The 15,021-nt window shown below is 34.9% G+C and overlaps 1 non-coding gene across 1 annotated transcript; it reads right to left on the bottom strand.

Annotated features, from left to right (window-relative positions):
• Nucleotides 1–3,847: 3,847 nt before the first annotated feature.
• Nucleotides 3,848–3,954, bottom strand: LOC128294240 (small nucleolar RNA R71). Its single transcript, XR_008284554.1, has one exon. It is a non-coding gene; the product is annotated as a small nucleolar RNA R71 (small nucleolar RNA).
• Between the last annotated feature and the right edge of the window lie 11,067 nt (nt 3,955–15,021).

The following is a 15,021-nucleotide window of genomic DNA, read 5'->3' as shown; positions in this document are numbered from 1 at the left end:
TTGTTGTTCTTTTGTTTCTAATCTTTGTCATTCATGGCCTTAGTGAACAAGGTAGTAATGTTATATAGATTTTGTCAAGTTTTGCAAGGCGGCTTTGATCGGTGGTTAAAAAGAGGAACCGGTTGCTATTTAAGTTAGGCAATCAGTACCATTTTGGAATCAGGTGCTATGTAAGGATGTTAATTTTAAGGATTAAAGGACTAATGTGGGGTTATGATTGAATCTAGGTTTAGAGTCCAGGGATTTGCTCACTTATCACAAACAGGTGTGTGTCCATACTCTGTAAGCGATAATAGGTGTAAAGGCCGTAAATATGTGTGTAAATTGTATGCCTTGTTTTGATAATCGGGGGAAAAGTAAAAAATGTGTATTGTTTACTCTGCTATGACTGTAGAAGGGCAAAATGCCGAAAAGCTGAAAATATGGCGTATAATGCCACACGAGCGTGCAATCATGCGTGTGGTAAACCGAGCTCACAGAACATGGGCGTACAATGAGGAAGGCCACCATGAGCGAATTCGTGGGCTTAGGCTGTAGTGGGCCACGGAATAGGCCGAATAGGCCCAATGGGCCCGTGGGCCCATTTTTGTCAAATTAACTGCTAGGAGGAATATGGTTGGGCATGTCATGTCGTGAACATGGCATAGGCCGTTCTGGGCCATGTGGGCCCTGACAGATAAAATGTATGTTATGTGATAAGTTTTGGACTAGGCTACGTCGTTCGTACAGTTTGGAATAGTTTTAGATTAAATGGGTCGTATGGGCCCAATGGGCCCATGGACCCACGTGGGTAAATTTCACTGTTAAGCCAGAAGTAGATAGGCTTGTCATCTCATGCACATGACTTAGGTTCTTTTGGGCCTTGATGGGCCGAAATGGGTCGTGTGGGTCCAATGGGCTCGTGGGCCCACACGGATAAAATCTACGGTAAGTGACTATTAATGAACCGAACTATGGCGTACACATAGCTGTATCTAATTTTGGGCTAAATGGGCCATACGGGTGTGTGGGCCCACTCGGGCAGAGTATGGGCCTTAGGCCCATTTACACCGTTATGTCTGCTAGGTTACATTAGTCACTTGAGGCAATGGTGGACCCCAATTTATAAAATTACTGAAATACCCTCTTTGTAAAATTACTGAAATACCTCCGGTTTATAAAATTACTGAAATACCCCTAGGTTGTGAAATTATCAAAATACCTCTAATTTGTGAAATGATCGAAATACCCTAATTTGAGAAATTAAAGAAATACCCTCGATTTGTGAAATTATTGAAATACCTTGTAGGGTAAAATGACTGTTTTGCCCTAAAGAGTAAAATGATTGTTTTGCCCTAAAGAGTAAAATGACTGTTTTGCCGTTGTGGGTAAATGACTTGGGCTATGACTGATTTGACTGTGAATGTATGATTGCGTTTTAATTGACTTGAATGTGGTTGTATGACTGATATGCTTTTAATATATGTTTAAATGACTGTTACTGAGTATGGCTATTCTGTATACACGTGTGATGATTGAGCATGACATACACGACATATAGCATGGGGTTGGGACATTGATATGGAGGAAGTTCTGTTCTTATAGGGTCGCACGGGTTGCACAAGACGATTGTGGATCCAATATTGATCTATTAAGGTTGCACGGGTTGCACAAGACAATTGTGGACCGACGGATGGCTTAGAGCTGCGTAATCTGATTATGGCTCTATGCCAACCTAAAAATAGCTCTGTGCCATCTTGACTATGGCTTTGTGCCGAACGTATTTACTCGTGGCTATGTGCCTAACATACTTATTGATGACTCTGTGTCGATCATATTTACCCAAGGCTGTGTGTCAATTATATTACCGTCGCTGATGGCTATTGCTAAACATAATACAGTTACTGATGGCTTTGTGCCAATTATAATACCGCTACTGAAGGCTTAGAGCCGCATATATAGTAACAGCTTTGCTGGGACTTCGGTTAGTGTCGAAACCGGTGCTAACATTGGTGTGCTGGCTGGGTGGGTCGATTTTATCCCCATGTAAGTGTAGGGTTGGTACGGGTGGTGTGTTGGCTGGATTGGGGTGGTATGCATCCTCATACTGTTGCATATCTGTATATGAGATCTGTCACTGTATTGGACTTAGGCCCACTTGCTTTGTTATTTTTTTGGGCTAGGCCCACTTGATTCTATTATGGGTCCTGACCTAAATGACATTGTAGTGGGCTCCGGCCCATGTATGCTCTGAACTGGACTGTACTGTTATTGTTAAAAGGGCTTTGGCCCAAACTGCTTCTGCATTCTACTATCTTACTGACTATTTTTATTTTAGGGGATTACACACTGAGTTTTTGTAAAATCACCCCGTTTTTAACTGTACAAGTAGTCCCCAGCGTTAGGTGGATCGGTGCTGCCAGGGACTCAGAGATGGCGACACGACTGCTCCTACTACTGCATTAAATTGCTTACTCATATTTTTTATTTTGGATTTCTGGTTTGTAATAAGAGCATTTGTGGGATTTACTTTTAATTGGGCTTTTGATTACTCACTTTAAACTGCTAGTCTAGGAAAAAATGAGTTTTCAAACCAATTATTGTTTCCAAAAATATATGTTTGAAACTTCTTTAATCTAAATTAGCTTCCACAATTGTAAGAGATTTTCAACGGAATAAATATCGTTTTTCAAAAGTGATTAACTTTCCAATGAACCACGTTTTGAAATTAAACGAACACAAACTGAGACTTTACACAAGTTTTAAATAGTAAGAAGGGTTTTTCAATGAAATCACGGTTTCGAAAAGCACTTCAATGTGACACCGCCAGATTCGGCCATAACGTCTAGGTCGAGTTTTGGGTGTTACAGTATTCATAACAATATAAACATGAGTTTAATAATTCTAAGTTAAGAAATGTAATTGATCTAACACAAATATGTCATCTTGATTAAAATCGGATTTTGAAATCGTGCATTTGAGAATTATTTATTTAGTTTACTTAGTTTAAAATCTTAGTTTTTAATCAGCCTCTTCAAACAAAACATGTTTCTTCACCAAAGTGTTTTAAATAGCATTCATAAATAATTCTTTTCACAGTCCCTGTGGGTACGATAACTCGACATTTACTTATCACTTTATTACTTGTTGTGATTGTGTATACTTGCACGTTTCCGTCGTTCTAAGTTTTTGGCGCCGTTGCCAAGGACTATTTTAGAGGACATTATTTGTGAAATTGTTAATTTTTCATTTTGGTCTATTTTTTCTGTTAAATTTTAATTCTATTGTTCTTTTTGTGTTTGTTTCAAGTGTTTATGAGTATTGATCAAATTATTGACTTACTTCCCGTAAACCTTGAAATTGAAAGGACTTTCTGACAAAGGAGAAGACAAGCGAACCAATGAATGACCGAAGATATGAATTTCGAAAATTGAAACTCAAATCCAAGAGGAACATTCACTTATAATACTCACAATTCAATCATTGTTACCGATGATAGAAACTGTGCCATTCAACAATATGCATTCCCCTATTCAACGAACTCAATCCGAGTATTAGGAGACCCGAAATCGATGCACAACAGTTCGAGCTGAAGCCGGTCATGTTCCAAATGTTTCAAAATATGGGTCAATTTAGTGGGATTCCTCTTGAAGATCCACATCTTCATCTTCGGCTATTCATGGAAGTGAGTAACTCATTTAAACTAGTCAGGATGATTGAGGACGTATTGAGACTGAGATTATTTCCATACTCATTAAGAGATAAAGCACGAGCGTGGTTGAACTCCCTACCTTCTGGTTCCATAACTACATGGCAAAAGTTGGTTGAACGTTTCTTAATGAAATATTTCCCCCCATTTTTAACCGCCAAAATCCTTAATGAAATCACTTCATTTTAGCAACTTGATGAAGAATCTTTATATGAGGCATGGGAGTGATTCAATGAGTTATTACAAAAGTGGCCTCATCACGACATTCCTTGTTGCGTTCAAATGGTGACTTTCTATATTGGTCTCAATATTCATACTAGAGTGATGGTGGATGCTTCAGCAACTGGAGACTTCCTTTTTAAGTCTTATAACGATGCTTAAGAGATTATTAAAAGAATTGCCAGAAATAACTATCAGTGGCCAGCCAACTGAGTAGCCTCAAAAAGACAAGCAGCGGAGTACATAAAGCGGACACACTTGCTTCTTTGGTAGCGCAGGTATCCTCTATGTCTTCTATGCTTAAGAACATAACTATTAATGGCTTCAATGGTAATCTGTCAAGTTAGTAGTTGAACCAGTTCAAGAATATTTCTTGTGAATACTGTGGAGATAGCCATTTCTTTGAAAATTTCCCATCAAATCAAGAGTCAAATTATTACATGGGAAATCAGAATTGGGATGGTCCCCAAACAAATTTTTACAACTCTTCATGGCAGAGTCATCCAATTTCTACATGGAGTAATCAATGGGCAGACCATAGCGACTCTGTTATGTCATTTTGACCAAATTATCTGCCAGAATGTTCTCAACAAGTGAAACAACCCACACCAACTGGATCTTTAAGTAATCATGAGAATTTGCTGAAGGCATGCATAGCGAAGAGTGATGAACTAATCCAAAGCCAAGCAGCAACATTGAAGAATGTAGGGAACCAAGTGGGATAGTTCGCCAATGAGCTCAAAAGCAGACCCCAAGGTATTTGGTCGAGTGACACGAAAAATCTGAGAAGCACAAGCAAAAAGCATTGTAAAACCGTCACTTTACAAAGTGGGAAGACATGGGAACCCAAAGCTGTCGAGGTTGAAGATAAGCCTATTGTAGCTAATTGCAAAGAGGTAGTTCAACTGAGCGTTGAAACTCCTATTCCATTAAATTCAAATACAATGATCTTTGATGAGCTAAACTCTAAACTAGTTAGTTCTGATTACCTAACACTCTTGCCGGATATAGAAAAATTTCCACAAAAGAGTTGTCTGGTTAAAGCTAAGATTCCACCACTGCTATATCCTCAACGATTCCAGAAGCAGTACAATGATACTCAGTTGAAAGAAATATCTGATGACGAGGTGACTTTTAATGACTTCGATACTTCTAAATCCCCAGATGTAGTTGAAGACTGCTCTGCTATTTCAAAGATGGAATCGCTGGCTTCTACAGAATTAGAGTTCAATTCTTTAGACGATCCGTTAGAACATATTTTCCTAGAGGATTCACCAAGTGATGATGAAGACAAGGATTGTTTGGCTTGGTTAGAAGCTAATTCAAAGGAATTCACTCAAGAAGTTCCACCCGAATCATTAGAGTTATCATCTCAAGAGTATATGCAACCAAAGTCATTGATTGAAGAGCCAGCTAAATTAGAACTGAAGATTTTCTCCTCATTTGAAATATGACTATTTGGGTCTATCTTCAAATTTGCCTGTCATTATTTCAGTTGAGTTCACCAAAGATCAAGAAGAAGAGGTACTTGTGATTTTGGAAAGGCACAAGAAGGGTACTGGATGGATTATTTCACATATTTGAGTCATGGGTTGGAGAATTTGTAGAAATTATAGGAAGTTAAACAAGGCCACCAGGAAAGGTCATTACGGGTTTTCTTTCCCTAATAAGATGTTGGACAGATTTGATGGGAAAGAATATGATTACTTCCTAGATGATTATGGTTGGTATGAAAAATGGCCATTTGACACCACCATAGTCAATAAAGATATTGAATAAAATAGAGGGAGTTCTCTTCACTTTCTTTATCTTTATTTTATATTTTTAGTTTTTTTTCTTATTTGAATAAAATGATAGACTTAGATAAGATTTTCTTTGGTTCATTACATTAATCAAAACTCTGTCTAGAAGATTGGGACTTAAGCAGGATATTTGTGACCCCTCTAGTCTTTCCTTGGAGTTTATTTTAATGTAATTTTTCAAAAAATATTTTTCTAAGTAGCCCAAAGAATTTAAGTATTTGTTTTGTTAAATAAAGGGTCAACTTTTAACCCAAGTACTAATTTCTTTGAATTGTTTTTTTTTAGTTTATTTTTAGTATAGGAGCTCAGAATCCAAAAAGGAGCTGCCATGGGCTTAAGACACTACTAAGAAGGGAAATATTCAACCCTTTGCCGTACAAACCTATAGCCCTTACCTTGCTCCACCACCACTCCCAAGTAGCCCAAAAGTGTATCTCACTTAACCTCTTAATGTTGTAGCCCTTAACTCCCTGAATCACCACCCCAAACACCTTCATTAAAAGTCACCAGCTACCACACCTAGACTATCCTTAAAACTGCCACCGTCTTCAACTCTAAACATTACCCTCAGCTACTTACCCACCTGCCCAAAACTGAACCACCCTTAACAGGTTTCTTAAGTTCGACACTGAGAATCCCTTTATCTATTACCATTCCACAAAGTGAATAGTTTGGTATAATGGCTATGCTGCAACACATGTAGTTGCAGCAACAAAATTACTAGAGATACTAAAAAAATATGGGATGACTCAATCAGATATGCATTTAAAATATATATTTCATAACTCATTTATTTTTGTGCCTAAGTTTCCAGATTTCATATTTAACCATGAAGTCCACTATCGAAGAGGAAGCGAAGCGATTCATGCAAAAACAAAGATGATGGAGCAAAAGATGAGTCGAATTCAGAAGAATCTACAAATAAATAAAAAGGCGGGATCTTGACTTTATTTTATTTTCATTTTTAAGTTATCTTAGTGTTAAGTTTAATTAGGAATTTGTATCCTCGCGTAGTAAAACAAGAGATGGAAATCATTAATAAAATTGAACAAGTCGCGAAGTATAAAATGTAACAATAGATATTTACATGTCTAGGATTGGATTTAGAAAGAGCTTGGTACTTAAGCATTCAAATTGACTCACCTTCTCTTTTCTAGAATCCTACCTGGTGTATAGTATCTATTCACTTTAAACAATGAGGACATTGTTCATTTTAAATGGGGGGACCGAAAAATTGAAATTATTCCCACTCAGAATAAATAGTTCTTTTAATTATGATTAGGATATATTTTGTTCAATAATTTGAAATTTTGTTAAGTATGCTAAACTTTAGTATAAATAAAGTTCTATTATTTCAATAAATTTTTATGTTAGCTTGATAATGATATAAATGTATTTTTAATAAAGCATGCAAATCGTACCATAAGATTTTTAGTTCCTTAGGAAAGTTAGACGTGCATGAAAGTTTAAGTCTTTAGAATTGACTTAGTAGTTTCTTGAGGCGAAATCCTAGGAAGCATGGAATGTTGAAAATGATTTAGGCAACTTTTGTTAGAGCCATTTGATCCTTTCAAGCCAATCGTAATGAAATTTTATCCCTTGAAACCCAACTTTTAGACTATATAGCCTAATTTTATTTGAACCTTTGCAATACTTAGCCATCACTTTTCTCTGAATTATCTTTAAATTGTCCCAAACACTAGACTCAGTACTATTTAGAGTATTCTTTGAAAATAAGTTTGAGGGAGTAAAAAGAAGTATCAAATGCTCTAAAAATTGTAGTACATACAATAAAATGCTAGATTTTTATTTGTTTTAAAAAGAGCACATGTACTTGAAAGAAAATAGATGTACAAATGAGCATGTGAAATAATATAAAGTTGGTGTATTAAGGGAAATTATTCCAAAGGTCTGATTGATGCTGAGTCTAAGGTTGTAAGCCTAAATTTATCTATTGTTTACCTACCCCTAGCCTAGCCACGTTATAGCCTTTTTAAAGACCTATTGATTCAAGTTTTCTATGCTACCCACATTATTGGAGAGAAATTGTTATGTTTAACATATGAAGGCATAAGTTAAACTTAATGATTGCAGTTTAATCTTGAAGAAGGAAATAAAATCAAATTGGTAAGGGTTAACATATCTTTGTTAAGGAAGTATTTAGTCTAATTTTGCTATCATAATAGCTGTTGAGATTAATTTGAATGATATGTATACTTAAGTAGCATAACTATCAAATTTCTTGTTTTTGAGCATAAGTATATTAAATTCATAATTCTGGGAAGAATGTTGTTCTGAAGGAGTTTTTCAAAGATGTTTCCGAGAAATTCTTTTCAAATTTGTGCATTACTCAGGACGAGCAATGAATTAAGTTTGAGGGTGTGGAAACACAAAAATATACACATTTTTTCATGCCTTTTTTAACTTAAATTCATGCAGTTCTGATAAAATTCTTCTCTAAAATAATTAATTTTTATAAAATAATTAAATTGCACTCAAATTATGAACATGTTGAATTTTAATTAATTTTGTAATTAATTTTGATTAAATTTGATCATTTTTCGATAGATTTCTACAAAGGGCAAAATCGACAGACACTGCTAGAAGTTCAAAACCGAGAAGCAAATTGAAGTATCAAGGTGAATTAATTCTCAGCCTAAGTCGGTCCAATTATGTGTACTAATTCATGATATAATTAATTTTAATTTATATCCAATTTAATTTAGATTAAATAAATTATTATTAATTAATTATGAAAAAGTGGTCCAATTGAGCCGAACCAAGTGAATCGATCAGACCAAGAAGTGGACAGCCCAAAACCATCCATATGCTGACCCAAATCAGCTTATTGGCTGATTATTTAGCTTGCAAAGAGGCCCTTGAAGACTTGTTCAAGTTACAAACAAAGCCCTCCACAATTGGTGGCTTTATAGATTTGCCCCAAGATTAAAGTAGCAAAGTTGCAACTATCAACCTTGCCACATGTGTGGCCGGCCAAGGGAGGGATCTTTGACTAATAATTTTAGCTATTTTTAGCAGCCCTCTTCAGCTATAAAAACCCCCTTAGGCTGGTCATTTGAAACACACCTCAATTCATTCACATCTTTTCTCTCTTTTCTCCTCCTTCTCTCTTCTTTGCCATTCTAAATTCTCTTGCTCTGTTGCCGATTTCTCCTCTTGGAAAAGGGGTGTTCATCAGCCATTTTGGAGCAACATTGAAGTGTTCATAGCAGCTTTGATCGACAAAGACAACAGAGAATAAAGAACAGAGCAAGCTAGTCAAGCCACAAAAAAACACCGGATTTGATTCTTGTTCCCTATCTCTTTAATTTTGTTGTTGTTATGATGAACATATCTATGAATATTTATGTTGTTGGAATGGTTAATTTAATCAATTTAGCTTGAATTCAATTCATGTTTGGTTGATTTCATTTTGTCTTCTTAAATTGTTAAAATTGTGTTTACGTTGTTATAGGCCTCGGTAAGATGCTTGATTAAGTAAAATCATGACTAAGTTATTCTCGCATTACAATTATTAGGTAACTAATAAATTAATTATTTAAACGGATTGAAATTGTAATTAATAGACACAGTACTTAATCAGTACATGTTTAATTTTCTAAGGTAGCTGAGGGTTAAATTAGCAATGGTATCTGACGATACAATTGCCTTGCATAACTTGCAAGATTATTGTGATTAAACTATTTCAAGGTAAGGATACTTTGTGACCTCACATAGTCTTTTATGTGCTTATTAAATCGAGTTAATTGTTTGAATTGACATAGGGATATGTTTAAGATATTATTTCAATTTAATAAGTATGTATGTGCTATAACATATTTGCCTATTAAGTTTTATTTAATCAATTGAACTGACATAGAGATATGTCAAGAGATTAATGGATTTTTGTAAGTGAGTATGTTCATAAGTAAGCAAACTACCGAGTTGCCATGAATTTATTCGTAACAATATAAACATGAGTTTAATAATTCTAAGTTAAGAAATGTAATTGATCTAACACAATTATGTCATCTTGATTAAAATCGTATTCTGAAATCGTGCATTTGAGATTTATTTATTTAGTTTACTTAGTTTAAAATTTTACTTAGTTTAAAATCTTAGTTTTTAATTAGCCTCTTTAAACAAAATATTTTTCTTCACCAAAGTGTTTTAAATAGAATTCATAAATAATTCTTTTCACAGTCCCTGTAGGTACAATAACTCGACATTTACTTGTCACTTTATTACTGGTTGCGATTGTGTACACTTGCACATTTACGTCATTCCAATAGCTATAGAACCTTAAGGTATGAATCCTTATATGGTAATTAGACCATTTATGTTGATAGTGGAATGGCTTGGTATTATTGAAATTATGTAAGTTTAAAAAGGTTATAAGGGCAAATTAGTAAATAAGTGATTAATGAAATAAAACAAAAGACTAAGTTATCATCTTTAACAATTATTCAACCGAAATTAAAAGAGTATGGAAGCCATGGAAGCTTGAAGGTTTCAGCTAAGCAAATTACCTTGCATTTCAAGTGATTTTTGTCCTGTTTTTAATGATTTTTATGTTTTGGGGATCATTGTAGATTAATCTAGGTAGCCCAGGGACTAGTTTGTGAGACTGTTAAACTGTTAGCATTTTTCCATTAATGAATTTGTATGAGTTTTGATGAGTTATGGAAAAGAATGGATAGTTGTTGTTAGATAAAAAAATTTTGTTAAGTGATTTTTTATAAAATGTCAAATAGGGATTAAATTGAAAAATAGAAAATTTTACTTGGTGAAATAGTGAAATAAATGAAATTTAGGGCTTGCTAGGGACCTATTTGATATTTGGCTATGATGGGTTGTGGTGGAATTACATGAATTTTCATTTTTGTGAGCTAGGGGATAAATTGCAAAGGAATTTAAAAGTATAGGGGCAAAATGGTAATTTTTTCAAAATATGATTTTGGGTTAAATTGAGTTAAATTTATCTGTTTAGATTAAGATAGACCTTGTACAGCTTTAGATCAAGGAAAGAGAAAATCTTGAATTAGTCACCTCCGTATCTTTGTATACTCGTCGAGGTAAGTTCGTGTGATTAAATTGTGTTTATGTGTTTTATATTGATTTATACATGATTGTGAATTTCCATATGTATATACGATTGCATATCCAATGATGTACGACGATTACTGAGTCCCGTTTGAGCCTTAGGAATTCGTAGGACACAAATGACATGTCATTAGGGTTTACATGATTCGGGTGTTGGTCCTGAACGTCCTACCGATGACTGAGATCCGACATGTGTTGTGGATACTCCATAGCTCGTGTGAGCAGCATCGTGTAGCTATGTTCCAACCCACAGCTCGTGTGAGCAGGCCCATATTCATAGCTTGTGTGAGCATTCTGATTTATAGTTTCTGTGAGCATACATGTACAGGAATTGATGGATTACAGTTATATGATTTAGCACACTATGTGTGAGCTATCTCCAGTATCCAACAATATTCTAAATGGTTCAACGGGCATTATTCTGAAACCAAATGGTAAGAGTTCAGTACAGACTATTGCAAGGACACATGCAAATTACATTGAAATGTTGTTACATGGTATATGGAAAATTAAAATGGATGATACATGTATATGAAACATAATTATATGTTGTTCTCATCCATGTTTATTTGGTTTATGTATATGTTTACATGGCTGACTTGTTTGATGTATATGCATAGGCTTTGGCCAAATTATGGTTGGGATATGCTATGTTAACTTACCTATTATGTGAATAAATAGTAAGTTTTGTTTTATTATTATATGTACTTACTAAGGTTTTATGCTTACTCGGTGTCATTTTCTGTGTCTTATAGTGAATCGAAAGCACGTTCAAGTTGGAAGCTTGTCGGAGTTATATCACACTATCATTTCTATTGGTATTTTTGGATGTTTTGATTTTGGTTATAATGGCATGTATAGGAATTTTGGCTATTATTGGCCATGTGTTTTAGTTGTTGAAATGGCCATTTTGTTTGGCTTGTGTTATGGCATTTTGGTGATGCAATGAACTTAGTTTTGGCATGTAAATTTTAGCCTTAAAATGGTTGAATGATGGAAGATGTTACGATAGTTGAATATGCATAGTATAAATGCCATGTGTTTTGTTGAGAGTGTGGGTAAATAGTGCTAATTGTTGAATGACTTACATGACTATTAATGCTAGTGATTGAATTGTATATTTGGTACCATTTAGTATGTTTTGGTAAGTAAATTCAATGGTATGTATTTGATGCAACTTATATTGAAGTTAATTGATTACTTTGGCCAAATTGAGTACATGGTTATACAAGTTTTTAATGTTGTCATTTAAGGTGCCTTTGGGCATATTGTGTAACACCCCTTACCCGTATCCTACTCCAGGATAGGGTTCAAGGCATTACTGAACTCAAACATAAACATTCATACAAAATCGAGCCATAAAATTTTTCCCAAATTAAAACCATTTATACACCAACATATTGTCCCTTATACGAACCCACGAGGCCCAAAACATCCATTGGGTGTTGTTCGAGACTAAACTGAGAACTTTCAAAACTTTTACAACACTTAGAAAGTTTTCTTATTTTGGAGGGTTACACGCCCGTATGGGTAGGCCTTGTGGTCACACTGCCCGTGTGGCTTGGGACACGCCCGTGTCCTCAGCCCGTGTAACTCTCTATTTATGACATCATCAACAAAATAGAGTCATACGGCCAAGTCACACGCCCGTGTGCTTAGGCCATGTGGCGAATTAAATTCCAAAAAAAATCAGGTGCAGACTTCACACGGCCAGGGCACACGCCCATGTCCTAAGGCTGTGTCCTTCACACGGCCGAGACACACGGCCGTGTCTCTGCCCGTTTGTTTACTACTGGGCATTTTGTTTTACTTAATTAGGGTGCAGGGGGTACACGGCTGGATCATACACATATGGGGCAGACCGTGTGTCATACACAGTCTAGACACATGCCCATGTGTCTACCCGTGTGGACAACTTTGAGGCTATTTTCCAAGCTTTTTGTCACCCTTAATAACACATGCACACTTAGACATCTCATAAACATGGCTCATGCATATCAACTTCTTATCAATTTACAGTAGCTTACCAAATCACATGCAATATGTAAGATCAATTTACTTCCATTTTATACATTGATGCCTTAGTTGTTATCATGCCATTTACTCATAATTCCATCATCAAACATCCATGATCATATTCACAATTCATCTATGTAAAATGAATTTAACTATATCATGAGTGACCGTAGCACATGCATGCATATACGAATAGGATTACCTCCCCATAATTAATATGAGCCATATCTCATGGCCATATACAAAATGAATCATCAAATCATTATAAGCCAACATATTTGGCTAAACCAATATGACAGATAACAAAATGATCAAGTCCCTATACATGCCATACTCAAAAATACTTGAATTCGCTATACCCAAAAGATTAGCTTGATAGTGTGAATAGAGCTCGGACGTCCCTTCGACCCCCGAGCTAGCTTGGCGATACTATAAGAAAATGGAAAAGAAAGGGGAGTAAGCTTAAAGCTTAGTAAGTTTGCATGTAAATAATTAACAACATTAACTGTGCATTATTATACACATAACATAATAATATTATCACAATGTCATCAAGCATCATAGGTACATTTTAGTTCATGTCATTTAAATAATGTACAATAAAACTCATGATCATAATTCATTCATTCACTTCTTACTGAGGTCTCATCGATTCATAATCTCAATATTTATGAGCTTTGTGTACATACTTGTACCCTTTCAACATGGCCATACCTTGTCATCTCTTTGACATAATCATTGGATTACCTGTTGAACCACTTGGAATACTAAAGGATACTCAGGAACTCTCATGCACATAGTAAGATGCCAATGCCATATCCTAGATATGGTCTTACATGGGATCACAGATCAAAGACGATAGCCCAGCTATGGTCTTACATGATGTCTCATATCGATGCCAATGCCATATCCTAGATATGATCTTACATGGGATCAAATATCGATGCCAATGCCATGTCCCAGACATGGTCTTACATGGGATCACACATAACCCTAATGTCATGACATTTGTATCCTAGCTATTCCTAAGGTTCAACCGAGGTTTCGAGATATCAAACTTTGTCGAATCGTCATCAAGCCATCATTAATTAAATCCACAAATACAATTACACAATTCATGCAATATTAAAGCATTAAAAACATAATAATGTAATGTTGCATTATTTACACACGAACTTACCTCGGTACCAAAATATGACTAACTATTTGATTTAGTCCACAACCTTGTCGTTTCCCCGGTTTAGGTCTGGACTCCGTTTTTTTTATCTATAGTATCAAATTTCACTTATTTAATTATCACATTGTTCAAATAAGTCCATAAATCATTTATTGATTTATAGTATCAAATTTCACTTATTTAATTATCACATTGTTCAAATCAGTCCATAAATCATACTTTGGAAAAATTATAATTTTGCCTTTAAACTTTCACATAATTATAATTTAGCCCCTAGGCTCGTAAAATGAAATGTGTTCATTTTCTTTGTTACCCAAGCCTAGCGAAACTTATAACATGCTCATAGCAACCCACCTTTCTCATTAAATCATACATCTTACCACTCATTTTACAAACTTTACAAATAAGTCCTTTTTGGCCATTTTCACTAGAAATCACTTAATAAAAGATGTTTCACACATCAAACATTCATATTCTTCCATTAAACATCAAAACACATGCATGTCATACATGGGTCAAATTTCAAACATGAACCCTACTTCAAAATATGGCTAGAAATACATAAATCGGGTTATGAGGGTTTCAAAAATGTAAAGAGCGTTAAAAATGAGGCTAGGATGCACTTACTATTGAGCTTGAAAGTTGAAAAAACCCTAGCTATGGAACCCTGAGAAATTTCGGCACACATGTAGAAGATGGACACCAATTTTTGACTTATTTTCCCTTTTTATTCTTTTATTAACCAATTGACAAAAATGCCCTTAAGGCCTATCTTTCAAATCTTTCTTATTCATGCCCATTTTTGTCTATAAAAATAGAAATTGGGCAATTTGATATTTAAGGACGTCTAATTAATAATCCATGATAATTTCATGCTTAAAGCTTCAAGAACTCACATTTTGCAACTTTTTCAATTTAGTCCTAAATGTCAAATTGGACACTTTATCAATAAAATTTCTTCATGAAATTTTCACACAAGCATACAATCATATCATAGACCTCATAATAATAATAAA

This window comes from Gossypium arboreum, chromosome 6 (genome assembly GCF_025698485.1).
Source record: "Gossypium arboreum isolate Shixiya-1 chromosome 6, ASM2569848v2, whole genome shotgun sequence".
Taxonomy (NCBI): Eukaryota; Viridiplantae; Streptophyta; class Magnoliopsida; order Malvales; family Malvaceae; genus Gossypium; species Gossypium arboreum.
The sequence above is the reverse complement of the archived record's forward strand: the minus strand, read 5'-3'. Positions and strand labels throughout refer to the sequence as shown.